Raw genomic sequence first — 10,663 nt, forward strand, 5'->3', positions numbered from 1 at the left:
TTTTTTTCAGACATTGCAATCATTGTAATAGCGGGACTTCTGAAACTGCCCCCAGTCACAGTTCTACTGAAAAATGTTTTTTAAAGAAAATATATCTCCCCAATTGTTTTGATCTTCTTAAACTTCTATGGCTCTTCAGAAAGTCAGAAAGGGCTGGTAACTGTAATTTGGAAGGGTGACTTGGAAAATGTTCAATGTTCAATCCTAATCGTATAAAGTTTGGGCAGAGTGGAAAGGACTAGACATTAGTTTTTCAATTGGATCATAACTCATCATAAACTCAGTAGTGACCTTGCAAGCTCGGTAAGAAACTCTCTTACAGGATGCAAGCCTTTGTTAATGTTTGTTAATGTAAATGAGACAAATGATTGTGTAGATTTCTCTCTGGTTTTCACAGCTTGGGCTTGCAATTGACCTGATCAACACTGAAACGTTAGCTGAATTATGCTGCTGGTCATGGGGTACGATTCTTGGGATGCTGGGACTATGCTTGTAAACGTGGTTACATTGGTAAGAGAAAAGGTTTTCCTGTTATAACTTTATTTTGGGCACCGGTCTAAGCTCTGTCTCATGTACAGTATTGTTTTATAGGTTTATCTTTCAAGTAGAGACAAGGTCTTAAAGTCACTAACAAAGAAACGCGGTGAGGTGGTTGACTCATGTGGGCAAAATCTCGCATCTTATCTCATCCTGCCTGGAGAGCGTTGCTAAGGTCTCCAGCAGCGCCACGCACGTGAGGCTGGGCAGGGGCCTGGGAGCGTCCGTACGTGCTCGGTAAAAGCCTGCTTAACTTTGGAGCGTTGGAGGGACAACTCAGCTGAAATGCCAGTTTAGTGCAAGGTCAGTTGGAATTTATTGAAAAATAGTAGGTGAAAAAACACGCCTGGTGGCTCAGAACCGGCTGGAGCATACCATTTGTTTTAAGCTCCATAACAAGCCTTGCTTTATGGAAGTTAAGTTCAGCTTCTGCGGCTGGAAACTTGGATACTCAGAGGATATTCTCATAGGGTGGGAACATGCGCACTTTGGGAAAAAAAAGGGTTCATGAGCCTCCGCTCTGTTGCAAAGTCTGTCGCAACAGCGAGGATGGTGAGACCGCTTGCTAGAATGACTTCCAGCAAGGCAACGTTTGGCTGTACAAATTCCCGCTCATCCATCTAGTTACCGAACCTGTCCCGGGGTACCGAGTGGCACCGTCCCTGCAGGGGTGTACGACGGATAGCGTGGGGGCCCGGTGGGTGGCAAGAAGGGAGACGTCTCTGGCAAGCTGTGCTCAAAGCCTTTGTGCCTGGTCGCGGTGCAGCTGCCCTGACCGCTAACCGCAACGTCGCCGACGTCGGGGTCAGGTCCACGCCGAGCACCACGGGTCCCGGCAGGCAGCGCTCAGCTTTCTTCAGGGCGATGCAGGAAGGCTATGCTAGTCCAGCTCCATTCCCGTTAGCACTGTTCGTGGCTTTTTTGTTGGCGAGCTCCAAACGCAGAATAGGAAGACCTGCAGCGAGGATTTGGAGTCTCCCTGGTCCTTTGCTTGATGCTTTGTGTACTCGGGGCAACCCCTGCCCAGTGGCAGCAGACAGCTGGTATCTGTGGGATCTGGCGTATTTGGGCTCTGCTGGTTTCTCATGGAGAGTAGCACCGTGTGCCCTAGGTCTCAGGGATGCGTAAATCCAGCTTCTCTTGGTTTCCTGGTGACCTAGGTGTCAGAATGCCTTCGAAATGTCAGGCTGTGATCTTGTGGTGAATGCACACTGGAAGTATCCGTGAGGAAATTAATAATGTTTCTCAGCCATAATTTGTATTTGTGCAGTATAAAAACTGAATGAAGAAAAATTTTGCATTCAGCAGCTCCAGAAATGTACGCCATGAAATGGGCAGAGGTCCTGCAGAAAAAACGAGTGATTGCCTTTATTATGTATGAGCACAAGGACACCTTCTCCAGTCTTCCCAGACAAACTTCTCACAGTTTATAGTTTCTGAGTGCCTGATTTTATAACATTTATATTCTTTAAGAGTAGGTTTTGGGAATGCACTGCATTTAGAAAGTAGAAAACCTATATATATCTATATAGCTGTATACACTAGGAAATATATACAGAAACTCAGATGTTATGTTCTGGTAACTGAAACTGTTGAATATGTAATAGCACCCACTGCAGTCGTAACAAGTTAGCCAGCTTTGATTCGGCTGGGATACTGATGCTAACACGCAGCCTGCATTTCCAGGTTCACAGCCTTAAGAAGGGCTGCTCTCTCTGGAGCATGCTATTCACAGAGCACTGTAAATACAGGATTTGCATACATTGTACCATCCAGTGCAAGCACAATTACTGGTAATGTGAATGGCAGTCTTAAACAATAGCATATGCTGAAAAGGTATCTCTTTGCAGACTATTTAGCAGGGCAATTTCATTGCAAGGTTTTTTTCAGGTAAAAATCAGTTTCGGTGTTTACAGCTGATAACCAGACTTGCCAATTAAGAGTAATAACTATATGCGTTTAACATCATGCTAATAACATCATGCTAATTTCCCAAATAGTTGACATGATCTTCTCTGAAACCTTACAAGCCAATCAAGCTTATAATGAACAACGGAGACTAGCTGATGTTTTATATAGTCTATTTAAGGTCATTGTTATGCTCTAATTTGTTTTGTTTTGTTTTGTTTTTAAAACAAATTGCACAGGCTGGAAGGAAACACAGGGGTTCATTTCTGTAATTGCTAACTGTTCTGTTCAATAACGTCACGCTGGCAGATGAGCAAGCTCTATAGGAGCTAAATCTGCTTAAAATAATCAGTCAATTGGAAGTTGCTAATTAGGATCTGAAGTAAGAGTACCTATCAAAGAAAAATTGCTTTTTGAAGTGGACAGCTGGGATAAGTGGGACATAAAAGGGAGGGAGGGAACTCAGGAAGTTGGGAAAGGTTTTTTTCTGGGAGTTGAATAAGTCATACTCTTGTGAAAAAGATGAAGTGCAATGCTGAGTACCAAAATGCACGAGGAAGAATGTAGCCTGCTTGATATGTACAGTAATCTTTCTGCTATTCTCAGCACTGGAAAAACCTCGGCTGGACTTCTCTGGTGTTGCAGTTCGAGAGGATGTGGACCAGTTGGAAAGTGCCCAAAGAGGAGCATTGAGCATAATTAGAGGTCTTGGGTATGACCAAGGAGGTAAGAGCTAATCAAGTTACATGGTTCAGCTTCTAGAAGAGAAGACTTTGGGCAACGCAGGGATAATCCTCAAGTGTGCAGGAGCTAGAATCAAGCTGTAAAGAGGACAGAAATAGTCTTTCCTAAAAGCCCATGTTTTATTTGATAGGAAGTTTCAATCTTACGCTAGAGGAAGAAAGATACAGGTTAAACTACAGGGAAAAGCTTTCTAACAGTGAGGATAATGAAATATTGGAGTTTCTGTCTTTGGAGGTCTTTAAAAACACGTTAGACAAACATCTGTCACAAGTGACATAGGTATAGATGATCCTGCCTGGGGCAGGGGGATAAACCAGGTGACTTCATAAGGTATTTTCTTTCCCTGTTTTTCCATAATTCCACATTGAGTCTGCACTCACTTATGCATGTTTGGATCTGATCCATTAGTCTAGTCTGAGAGTCACATTCCAGGATAGGATTTTAAAAAGAGCTTTGAAAAAATTTGGTGCAATTTGGTCCCTACCTCCCTTTTGATCCTTTTGAGAATCCTAGCTTGTAAAAATATTCTTCATCCAGATAAAGCCAGATAATTTTCTGTATGTTGATATTTAAATCCTCTGGCTAAATCTGTGTTTCCCTGAAACGTTTCTGCCTGCTCCAACATGCCCTTGTACGTTAAATTGCTATTTTTCTGGATGAATCATGCTGAGAACATTCAACATATCAAGCTGGGTATAAAAATGTGCAGTCAGAATGTGAACTAATCAACAGCAGCTTTTGTATTTCTTCTTTACATGCAAAAAGGACCATTTCCAGATCTCTCTACTGCCTCTGGGTAACCCAAATAGCTGAGTGAACAATAAACTGACCCAACCAGCAGACAGCCCCATGGGAAGCAGAGGTTTGGCAAAGTCCGACTGATCTAGCATGAAAACAGAACAGAACATATTTTAAATGAATAAAGTAAACACCATTGTGAAATTCTGTTAATTCTTTCTTATGAGCTGTGCATAGCATCTGTCCTTTTCACTTCATCCATGCTTTCTATCGTCTACACCTTAGGACCTCCCTGTTGGCTACTGCAACATTTTTTCTGGTGCCCTTTTATGTCCCATCAGTACTTGTCTTGTGCCCTGTTGCTCCACCGATTTCTCCAAAGAGTCTTTTCCATCTTTCGTCTTGTTTTACATCAAGAACAAGGAGCAAGTTATATTGGGGTTAGGAAGTCAAGCAACTCCACTTGAGTGTGAGCCAAAAAACTCCACAACTGAAAAGTGCCTGTCCTCTGCATAACAGCCAAGGGAGTAGGGCATTAACCCAGGAGCCTGGTGTGCTACTTCTTAGTCTAAGGGACTTGAGTTCACATTACTCAGAAGTGTACTTTCTACACAACAAAAGAAAGAGGGAGTAGAGTTGTTCCTCAACCCTTCTTCTCAAACTGGGTCACACTTTGGAGAGGGCATGCCTAGGGCAGGAGAAGAAACAGGTACAAGCAGGAGTCTGTTGCCCTGCAAGGAAAGGATGTTAAGGGAGGAGAGCGCCTGCTTGCAACTCAGCCAGGGAAGTACTTGCCAGGGAGAAGGGTTGAACCACAGAGGACCTGTAACATTAGTTTTCCACAACCTGAAGGATTATGAGAACCATCAGCCCATCTTATGAACCGCATTTTAAAAGAAACGAACAACAAAAAAAAAATCGGTCGATTACAGATCAGAGGCACTTCAGTTCAGAAAGCCGTTCTGGGCTTGCGATGATCCGGGTCTCGCACCTGGATGACTTATGGCTCAGTCTGGGAAAGATTATTTCGGATACTTTTCTCTCTTCTGCATTTCCTGCTTGCTAGTTTAGTGCCCTCCACATGCCCCCCCCTTGCCCCGTTTCAGGAGAATTTAATTGCAGTTATCTCTCAGGATTTACTGGATAAAGGAAGTTTGGGGAACGCCTTAAGACCGTGTAGCGCTGGAGGTAGGTGTACTTTGCTAAAAGCCACCCTGCAGAAGTGCCTCTGCAAACTCGTGCCCAAACCCTCACTTTCAGCACTCTGCGATTCTATAAGGCTGGTTTGCTTGCTTTTAGCCCGTGCTTTGCAGACCTCCCTGTGCTATAAATGCTTCCCTTTCCTCTTTTATCGTGCTATATTCCTTGCTTGCAACAGCTTCCCACTTCCTTATCAGTTATTATTCCAGTTTATGAACCCCCCTTTTTCCTGTTAGCGGTTGTCTATATATTCCCCCGTGGGGTTTTCTCGCAACACACACTCTGAAGCTCAGAGATGCACGTCTCGGTGCCCGCGTGGTGTTCAGGCACCCTGCATCTCCCTCAGCCTTTGCATCCCGGGAGCATGGGGCCGTGCCTTTTTTGCTCTTTCAGGACTCGGGACGATGCATTCCTCCATCCCTCGCCCACCGCTTCCTTCGGACCGGCCGGCCTCGCACATGCGCGCTTGCTTTTTGCCCACTCGTTTTTTTCCTTAAGCCTCTGCGCTCTCGGGGTGGTGTGTCAGCGTCGTTGGTATCTGTGACTAAGCGTCAGGCCCCGTTTGATCACGGCGAGGCAGGCAGATATAACTAGCTGCCTGACCACAGCTGGTCTGCCTAAAGACAAGGGCTGGGCTTTGAGCCTGGCCAGCTGCCCATCGATGACTGACCAGAACCCCACCAGCTCCTCGGGGCTATTGGGTGATGCTTTGAACCCTGACCGTGGAGGACTGCCTGGGTCCTGCTTCCTGGTGGTTCTTGCTCCGGCTTGTTCTATGCCTATAGCACGGGATCCCTGGCTTCAGACAGAGCTCCTGGCCTCCCTCAGCCTCCCGTCCTTCCTCCAGCCCTAGCCTGGTCTAATCTTAACGTTGCCAACGTGCTCGGATGGCACCCAACTACCTACAGCGTGGTTAAGCTCTCCTGACGTTCGGCGTGGAGACATCAGTTTGAAGAATGAACTTCCCTGGCACTGCGACATGCCAGAAAACACTCTGGTGTGTGCTCCTCCTCTGCCAGCACTGCAGAGACAAAGCCCCTCGGGAGCCGTGACTGCCTTCACCCTCGCAGCGCTCGGTATCCACGCCAGCGGCATGACCTACGCTGAAGTTAAATAAAAAATATAACTAATTAATATAACTAAATCAATATAATTAAAATAATAATATTATAAAATATATAAATTAATATAACTAAAAAAATAACAGGCATAAAAAATATTTGCCTGCCTTTTCAAATTCAGTGGCTTTGGCCTGTTCTCCGTTGCAGTGGCAGCACGTGGCGTTGGCACAGCCGGTCCTGCTGCTCCCCTGTGGGAGCGGAGCCTCTGCCAACCCCCCGAAAGCGGCCACCACGCTGCCAGCGTTCCCACCCGTGTGGCCACCAGAGCCCACTCGAGGGACCGCCAGGCTCCGTGTGTCCTGGTTTCAGCTGGGATAGAGTTAACTGTCTTCCCAGTAGCTGGTACGGTGCGATGTTTTGAGTTCAGTATGTGAAGAATGTTGATAACACTGATGTTTTCAGTTGTTGCTAGTAGTGTTTAGACTAATGTCAAGGATTTTTCAGCTTCTCATGCCCAGCCAGCGAGAAAGCTGGAGGGGCACAAGAAGTTGGCACAGGACACAGCCAGGGCACCTGACCCAAACTGGCCAACAGGGTATTCCATACCATGGGACGTCCCATCTAGTATAGGAACTGGGAAGTGGGGGCGGGGAATTGCCGCTCGGGGACTGGCTGGGTGCCGGTCGGCAGGTGGTGAGCAATTGCACTGCGCATCATTTGTACATTCCAATCCTTTCATTATTGCTGTTGTCATTTTATTAGTGTTATCCTTATCATTATTAGTTTCTTCTTTTCTGTTCTATTAAACTGTTCTTATCTCAACCCGTGGGTTTTGCTTCTTTTTCCCGATTTTCTCCCCCATCCCACTGGGTGGGGGGGGGGAGTGAGTGAGCGGCTGCGTGGTGCTTAGTTGCTGGCTGGGGTTAAACCATGACACCGTGCAAGGTCCTCAGCGCTCCCCAGGACAGTCTCGCGGTAGCTGGTGGCCAGATGAGGACACCCTGGAAAAGTGACTGGGACGTCTCCGCAAGACGGCATCTCCAAGCTTTGAAGCCAAGGTCACTGTTCGGTCCCGAGGCAGTACTGGACTGCGACACTTAAAGACAGGTCCTGGAGACCCCGATCTCATCCCATAGCCTCAGTTCTCATGAAGGAAATGTCTGTTTAACCTGCTACTAGATATTTCGTTATCTTGTCGGTATTGTCTTACCTCTTTAAATAAGTCTCTCTCCATTTTTTAATTTAAATACATTCAAAACAGTGTTTCCAAACCGAAATGTCCTGACTTTTCAAGAAAAAATGTTCTGACTTCTGTGGTGAAATGACTTCTCAAAAATAAAGTATTCGTGAAAGATTGTCCTAACTCAAAACTTACTGTTAAGTATCCTTCTTCCTGAACACTTCTCCCTCTATACTGCTGGGCACACAGACTAGACAAGATCAAGCTTTAAGTCTGGATGGATTCTGGTGTCTTGACTTTTGTGGATGTTTGCTTAAATCAAGCTGTAAGCAATTCAAGAAAAGCATCTGTCTTTGTGAAGTGTGTCTCATCTGCTTCTTGACCCACAGTCTTTCAGAATATAGCTCCTTTCTCATTTTTCTTTGGGTGTCTTCCAGCCCTACTGTATTTTCCATTTCATCTCCTTCAGCAGTGTGACTAAGCACCTCTTGAGGGTTAGTCCATGACATGGTCAGTTCATTTGAGTCGATAATTTCTGGGAGTTATACAGCTGGACTCATGTTTTTAAGTTTGCCTTTACCCCATAATTTTTTTTCCCTTGGAATGGCTCAAGGAAACGCACACAAACTAAAATCTGCATGTGGTTTTACTTGGAAGGCTTAACGAGCGACATTGATCTATGTGCTTCTAGTTTGTTTCTACAACAAGAAAGTTGTTCTGAATTCTGTACAGAGCTTCCCTTACATATGCAAAAGTGAAGATATTGGGCAACTACTATTTCAGCTAGAAAGCATCACATTTATGAACTTTCCTCTTTCTGCCATCCAGATCATCTTTTAATGAAGGAATGACCTTGATGGTCATCCTTTATGTTCCTAACGTCCATTTGCTCCCAGAAGTTACCCCCATATTCTGTTCCAGGCTTTCAAGGCACATTAAAAAACATCCATTGCTGCATAGACTGATGCAGCCTTAATTGTGTTTGCTGTGATTAAACTTGGCAAGATTGACATACTGGATTTAAAGGAAAGTGTCTGGGTTAAAGGGCAGACTAGACTACTAGGAAAAAGAAAAAAAAAAAGGCAGAGTGAGGGCAGGTTGACTGCTGGAGGTGTAGCAGTCCTCTGCTGCCTCAGCTTGGGCTGGACAGTTCAGGCAAGTCTAACTTTGATCTCGGACTCTCATGGTGGCTAAACTTTACTCACACACTGATGTCAATAGGATTATGTGTGAGGTTAAAGTAGATTAATAAGCGTTTGCTAAATTGTAGCTTTGGACTATACGCACTACTGGAGAGCACACGAACAATATTGTTGTGGGTAGCTGGAGTCACAACTCTTGAGTGACACCACTCGATGAAACAGAAGGAGCATCTGTTAATAGAAGGTGCTGTAACTGGGAATAAAATAAAGCACGAAAGTTTAGTTTCTCATCTCTTCAGTGTATCCAGGCCCAGTTGCTTCTAATTAAGCCTATTTTTCTTCACAGAGCTGCCATTTCCAATCACAGTTCCCTGGGGCACCTGGGTGCTAACAGCCCTCATGTGTGCTGGCCTCTCCCTGACAGAGCTCAGGGGAGCGGTGTGGCTGTTTGCTGACTTTGCTCTGTGGCCAGGGAAATCACAGCCATTCTTTCATCAGGAAGTAAGTGTACTTTCCTTATCTGTATCTAGAAATCTGAGAATTTTAAGTAGTTGCTCCATGTGTATCTTAATTGATCAGGTTTGTGCTGTACTGTGGATCTGAATGAAAATGTGGCAACTGCTTTTGGGTTTTGGTCTGCAAAGACACTCAGAGAGCTTGGCTATTCCTATTACAGTTAGTGGAGAAAGGTCCTTCCTATTTAAAGTCAGCATTAAATGCTCGTTGGCTTCAATGTTTGTGTTTTAAAGGATTTTCCAGGTTGCTCAGAGCCTCCAGAAGTGCTTTTAGTTGGTATGTAGCAGAGTTGCTGCTGCGAGATGAAGGAGGAGATTGAGCGATGTATGAAACGTGGCTTGTTTGTTCTCCCAGAAAGGATTCAAAATAGCAATTTGTGGTTTGGACGTGAAGTGTGAAGAGGTTATCTGGCTGACCTGGGATCACACAGAGTTATCTGCAGTCGCACTAGAAAACAGTTCTCTACCTTCCAGTGTGATGCTGCATCTAGTCATGTATGAAACAGCAATGAACCCTTAAGTGACCTTTATTACAAAACCAAATTCATATGTACTTTTCTCCTTTTTCTGAGTTTTTGTAGGCTACTGTCACCGTATTCAGGCGGTATTCGCTGCCTCTTAAACTGCAATTTATTAAGGCAGTATTAACTAATCCAAGAGCTACAGAGAACTTCTGCTCAAACTAGCAAATGCTTTTCTTTCTTTTTGAATACAAGTTAGTGGAAGTCATGAGAGACTATGGTAACAATCTGAGGGTCTATGGCTTAACCACACAAGTGTGTACACATACCTGTACTATCTCTTTCTAGGTTTGATAGTCCTTATTGCTTAAAGGACTGGTAGGAATTCCAAAATGAATTGAAACGGCAGGATTGGATTGTTGCTATGCACAGATCTGAACGTGACCTATAGGCAACGCCATTTTGTAACTGCTGAGAATGTAGACAGCAAGGCTGGTGGAAAGAAAGCTATAGGATAGGTGAGAGAAAGTGGATAATCTTCAGCCAAGCCAATGAACTGCATGTCTTTGATACAAAGTCACACTTCTTCCCTCTTTCAAGTGAACTTTTAGCGTAAGGTGGTCTGAGAAACTTGGCTAAAGGCTCTGTAATGCACTGTATTGGTCGTCTTGCCTTTCTACTGCTTTTTTTTTTTTTTCTAACTGGGGAGGTATAGCACCCTGAAATATGATCTGCACGTGGTAGGACAGAAGTTAGTGGTATAAACAAGTCTCCAAGTGATTTGCACCAATTTTTCTTCTAAGAATTCATGCACTCAAAAAATGATGCATTTAATTTTGAATGCTTATTAATGCAAAAAGCAGACTTTTGAATCTCAGGTATAAAAGGTATCAAAGCAAGTATACCTAATGAGAACTTTATCCCCTTTTTCCTCTGTATGGTTTCAGAATAGCCCAAAACCAAAAGAGAGGCCCCAGTAACTTCCCTACAGCAGTCTCACAAGGATGCAACCACAGCAGGGACCGACTGAGATGCGAGCCCTAAGATCATCTGTGATATAGTTATGAGATTCTGTTTTCCTTTAATTAACCTTTGACCTCCAAATACCCGGGTTGCAAGCCCTGCTGAGACATGGCAACGTTGTTTGATAACAAAAGAAAGCACACGGGAAGTTAAA

The sequence above is a fragment of the Aquila chrysaetos genome, chromosome 16, assembly GCF_900496995.4.
Source record: "Aquila chrysaetos chrysaetos chromosome 16, bAquChr1.4, whole genome shotgun sequence".
In the NCBI taxonomy this organism is placed as follows: Eukaryota; Metazoa; Chordata; class Aves; order Accipitriformes; family Accipitridae; genus Aquila; species Aquila chrysaetos.